Below are 5,962 nucleotides of genomic sequence, written 5' to 3' on the forward strand. Positions count from 1 at the left end.
TGATATGGCTTGAACAGGTTTAATGATAGTTTATGATATCTAAAAAAAGCTAACAATATATTGTCAAAGGTTAGAATCAGAACCCACCCTTGACTTGCTTCAACATGAGCTAGCAGTTTACACGAATACCATAGCTTCAGTTCTTGCAAGTAGCGAGCTTAGTGTGGCTAATAGGAAATTAGCCGAAACTTATGTTGTAGTGTTGAATCATAAAGCAAGAGGCTTTGCCACATTGTTTGAAGGCATTGGAAATACATAAAGCTCAATTACGAGATGGTGATTCAGTTGAGGTTGCCCATATTAGGTGTCTTCTTAAAGTTGTATTTGCAGGATTATGGGAGTACTAGAAAGCTTTGGGGCGAAATCAACTGTCTCATAAGGTATTTAAGAATCGGGGACAAGGTGCTAATGTGCATCAAAAGTTGACGCTGTTAAGTTGAATTTCACGTTGGGGAGGCTTTATGACAACATTAGTATAATTCTTTTTAGTAAGATACATGAGGAGAGTATGACTACAACTATGGCACTTATTGCAATTTTGAAGGCCCTCTATAACAAGAAAATTTTTCGAGCTTCTAAGAAGTGTCTTTGATTTGGAGTGTTTTACTAACAAGGTTTTAACGATACACTACACCATAATAGGATATTCGCAACACGCACCTTTTTTGATTTGCAACGGTTATTTACCGTTAGTAAGTTTCCAACGTTAAATAAGCGTTGGCAATGTTGTAAAGCGTTGCTTTATTTGGGTGAATTTCGGGAATTAATTGCTAACGCTTAAAAAGCGTTGGAAAAGTGTTACAAATTAAAAGCTTGAAATTTCGCGAAAGAGAGAAACGAAAAATTTTGAAATATAAAACATAACTTTCTTTCTCTCCTCTCTCTCTCTCTCACCACCGCGTTTCAAGATCCCTAAAATCATCCACTCCTCAAAACTAATTTTCACACTCCTCAAAACTAATTCATCACCGCCGCAATACTAATTTTCGGTGGATTAACCAGGTTTGTCTTTCTTTCTTCAAAACTTTAAAGTTCTAGCTGTTATTCAATTTTTCTGATTTGTTCAATTCTTCGCAGATAATGGCAAACAATAGAAAAAAAAAATTGAATAGAGTTGTGCATACCTTATCAACAAACAAGCAGACTTCTCTGCCACTACCATCTCTCTTGTTCATCTGAATCTGATAAGAAATGGATTGATCATCAGTTCAAGATCAAACACGTGAGTCACTCTCTCTTTCTTTGAGATAATAAGCTAAGCTTGTTTGATTGAAAAAAAAAATAGAAAAAAAGGTACTTTATGATTCTTCTCTCTCTCATATATATTCTTAAAGTTCTTGTCATAGAAAGCTTGTTTATTTAGCTTTTAGAAGAGATGGGTAAGTGAGATTCCTTTTAGATTTGGTCATGATGGAAGTATGGTTTAACAGACCAAATCCTATTGTACTTGTACGTGTTTGAATGATATATATATGATCTTTTACTAAAGAGTGTTTTATTTTCTCTTTTTGTTTTATGTTCAATTCCCATTTTCTTTTTGTTACTATAGAATGTGACATGTAACAAACGAACTGATCATTAGTTCCTTGCAAATGCCTTGATGCCTTGATGGTACTGAAAAAGGTACAAAGAGGGTATCAGTTTTGCTTTTACTTTCCTTCTTTCTGTTTGGATTTGCAGAGTTTACAATTGCATGACCGAATCCCTACAGTCCTCTTCAAAATCATACTTCTCTTACATGGGTTCTTTTGTAATGATTTTGTCCCGAAAATCAAGATGCTTTCCTTCTCATCTCGGACTTCTTTCATATATGTGGTTGTTAGTACTTATTTAGTATGTAACCTTGATCGCTTTGTTTTAATTTAATGGTCACTACACCAGAATTGCTAAAAATGACAATAGCTTAGGACCATGCCATGACCGTCCCTAATTTAGAACTGCAAAAACCGTCGTATATGGCATAAGGCCGTCGTATACTGACCTAAGCTAAAATAGGGGACGGGTTTTGGTGTAGTAAATACACGACCGTAGAGGTAGTTCTAGAACTCATCGCTTAGGTGGTGGGGCTAGTTTTCATTCTCACTCTCACTGCCTTTTCCCTATTGCGCTCATTTTTTTCCCATTCTGGCGCTCGTTATTTTCACTAACACAGCCCAGAGACACTAGTGGAAAGTGAGAGGAAAAAAAACCAGAGGTGGCTTCTAACAAGCCATTCAGAGCTTCTGTAAGGAACACAAAGCAAGAGCTTGTGAGCTTCTGTGAAGTTGTAAGCTCTCTCTCTCCCTCTTCAAAACATAAAATTTAGTTAGTTAATAATTTTAAAGCTTCAAGTTTGTGTATTTTCGTCCCGATTTTTGTTTGTTAAATTGTCTAAGCCACCAAGAAGGTACTTTTAATTTGCTAATTTCCAGAAGTTGTTTGATACCGATGCTTTTGTATATTTTTGTGTATACCGATGCTTTTGTATTAAGTTGAATGTATTCCCCTGTTTTGTATATCGGTTCATAGAACACGAATTTGAAGTTACTAGCCTACTGCTTGAAAGTTTGAATCTAGATCTTGTGTGATTGTTTGTTTCTATTTCCATATTTATTTTTGTTTCAAAATTTCTTGTTGGCGATGGTTGTTGTAGCTCAAAGATTGGAATAGTCGTTTCTATATCTATTACTAGTATATGGATTGTGAACAAGCTTTGGCAGCTCGTGTTGTTGTAAGTCAATGGAGGGAACAAGATCAATGATGTTGCGGTTATCAAGTAGGTATTGTATAGAAACTAATTTGGTGGGTTCCAGCCTTGCAGGACCAAGAAAGCTCTATTAGGATATGGTGTCATAGCAATATGAAGCCGCTGTGTGGGAAAAGACAAATAAAAAGGATTGTTAGATTTCTCGGTAAGTCACTTTTAGTTAAGCACCCTTTTCAGTTCTCACACAATTTTAGTGTTTGTGATAGTTCTCTACCTTGGATCATAACTGACTAACTAGCTCGTTCTTCGACACGTCGATCAAAAACGATAACAACATGGGCACACCTTCCTTCCATGAGTTCAAGAAACAACTTCTTTCTATCTTAAAGAGAAGCTCAAGACGCTTTCGGTAATTTTTCTAGTAATGTTATTCCCTGTAACTGTGTAATTTTCTTGTATATACAATATGTATAGATATGATTTTCTTGTGATTTTCGAGGAATGTTAACAGTAGATTTTTCACTGCTGATTAGTTCCAAGGTTTCAAGCCGATAAGCACGCATGCCATGCGTTTTCATCGCTTTTTTTTTTTTTTTTTTAATAAGTATGAAGTTTGAAACTTTGTTGATTGCTAGCTTTCCATTTGATTTTTTGATTGGGGTTATATAGGTTCATGATTTATTTTTGGCATGCAAGTAGGGATATATTATTAATATAATAAAAAATGTTACATCAATGAATGATATAGTTTACAACTCAAGGATTTCTCGATCAAGACAAGCATTTCCTAGTTAAAATTGTAGTATATCCTGCAAGGACTTTCTATGCATTTTAAAAAGGGAGGTCTTGAAGTGCTCCAAAGTCCTTGGCCTTGACTCAAAGTTGTTCCCATTTTTGCTACAACATCCGCTCCAAAATTTGCTTCACGATAGATGTGTGAGATTCTCCATTGTGATGGTCTTTGAGTTGCTCATAGCCATCGTGCTTTGAGAACCCATGGAATTTTGGCGCTAGTGAAGGCTAGGGTAGCTGCTATGGAGTCACTTTCTAGCCACAAGTTCACCCATCCATTTAATACTGCTAGTTCTACTGCCAACACTAAAGCATAGCATTCCGCATCAAAATTTGTAGTGATTCCTAGACCGTAGGGTTTCACTCCTATCACTTGAGCATTGTGGTCTCGGAAAATTATTCCTGCACCTCCAAGTCCTGGGTTTCCAACAGATGATCCATCGGTATTAGCTTTCATAAAACCATAGTTTGGCGGTATCCAGCTGACTTCTTTGATGTTGTTTGAGGGTCGTGCTCTACCTTTGATATTTAGTGAGTGGGGATGCTCAAGTCATCAACTGTGTTGAACATGAACCCATTTGCAATCTTCCCTCCAGCTTTTAGTTCTTTAATGACTTCCTTCTTGATGTTGCTTTTTTCATCACCTTGTCATCAAACTAGCATCGATTTCTTGACTTCCATATTTGGGACATTAGGCTTGTTCTGCTTCTTTGAATTCCATAGCTCACTGAATGGGGCCGAAGTTTAGGGACATTGATTATACCTTGCGAGAGAACTGGGTTGAACTTTCAAGAAGTCAAATAGCCACCGCCACGCTTATGTAGCACGTTACATTCCCGCAGCATGTGGCTGATGTTCTCTTCTTAATTTCTGCAGAATCTGCAATGAGAAACCATACCACTTAAGCCCAAAATTAGGTGTAGTAGCTGCAATTTTGGAGTTGGTATTAATTATCACATTTGCTTCGATCTTTTTGGGTGCTTTTGAGGCGGGTTGAGTGGATTAGTGTTAATGGAAAAATGGTTCTGTGGACAAGTCTTTATGGTTCAAAATGTTTTATTTTCGTAAGGTAAAAAAAAGACATGTAAAATGTGCATCATGCTAGCTGCATACTTGTAATTTTAAGCAATATTTCTTATTCTAATCTCCCTTCCCGTTGGTACGTTGTATTAGTGTCAAGTTCGGCCTTCTGAGATAGATTTTCTACTTCCCTTCCAAATAGCAGCTTACTTGTCCCTAACGAGTCTATGTTCTCATTTCAGGTCGAAGGATTCATCCTTTATAAATATGGCGGCAGGAGCAAATGAGGATGTGAGAAACTTAGCTTTATCTTTCTCGAGGATAAATGGTTATATGTTAAAATATCTGGAACTAATACCTTGGTTCCCTGTTCTTTTTCTAGGCTAGTCATCGTATCGTCGAGGATGAGCGAAAACCATCTTGCTCCCTAAGTAAAGTTGCTCTTTTAAGTTATGCTCAGATCCTACATCACCTTCTCATTTTTAAGGGGTAGGATTGATTGTATAAGGTCCATTATGGAGATTGATTATTGAAGAGTTCTCTTGGTTTGGCAAGTTATCATGGTTCTCGACTTGTCAAATACAAGCATGAAAAACACATGTGATGACCCTCATTCATCACAATAAGAACTAGAGAGAAAAAGAAGAAAAATCAGTGCTTGTATACATAGATGGAGTACCCTTTAGTCCTTTTACCTCTAGAATTATTTGACTTGCTTCCTTTTCTCTCAGTATGGCAAAGGTGTCTTCATCTCTTATTTTTCATTTGTACAAGTAATTAGTGATTGATTGGTTCTTTTACCCCATGCGAGTCATGGTTGATTGGATTCCATACAAAACACATGTACACTACCACCTACGGTAAGATATTACGCTGATTAGAATATATCACAACTAATCATCATTTGGTTCATGTAGTCTCACATTTATTTCTAGGAATCTTTCAATTGAAGAAATTCACCGGGCCGTTCTATTTCTTTTCTATTTCAAATTTCATTACAAGACTTTCTGCTCAAGGAGATTCTTTTGGTCGCCTTATTGTGCGGTATAGGTGATGATAAGCCGTTCAAAACCAATAAAGTAAAATGTTATGGAAGAAATTCATTTTCATTCCAGAGAATTGTCCAATGGCAAAAGAAATTCAATGAAGACGAACCGGTGAATTCACGACTTTTTCCTCGGCAAGGATAGAGATTTTGAAATTTTTAAGTTGGAATGCTCATTCAAAGTATTAGAGTTGTCTGTAATTTTATTTCTTCTTATACAAAACTCAGCCCTTAGCTCATCATCTAAGGTAGATTGTATGAAATGTAATTCTAAATGGAACCTACTTACATATATAAGTCCAAGTTTTCTAGTATCCTACCTTTAAACTATATATCGTTAAGGTTATTTCTTAATTTGCGCCTCGAAGTTTTTGTTTCTCTCTCGTGTTGTTGGACTTAGAGTTGACTGGCTTGCCTTG

General features: G+C 36.4%; 1 long non-coding RNA gene across 1 annotated transcript; it reads left to right on the plus strand.

The window, feature by feature from the left end:
- Window positions 1-634: 634 nt before the first annotated feature.
- Window positions 635-3,050, plus strand: LOC147482216 (uncharacterized). Its single transcript, XR_015205893.1, has 3 exons — window positions 635-1,002; window positions 1,078-1,222; window positions 2,793-3,050. It is a non-coding gene; the product is annotated as an uncharacterized LOC147482216 (long non-coding RNA).
- Window positions 3,051-5,962: the final 2,912 nt, after the last annotated feature.

The sequence above is a fragment of the Coptis chinensis genome, chromosome 8 (genome assembly GCF_015680905.1).
Source record: "Coptis chinensis isolate HL-2020 chromosome 8, ASM1568090v1, whole genome shotgun sequence".
Lineage (NCBI taxonomy): Eukaryota > Viridiplantae > Streptophyta > Magnoliopsida > Ranunculales > Ranunculaceae > Coptis > Coptis chinensis.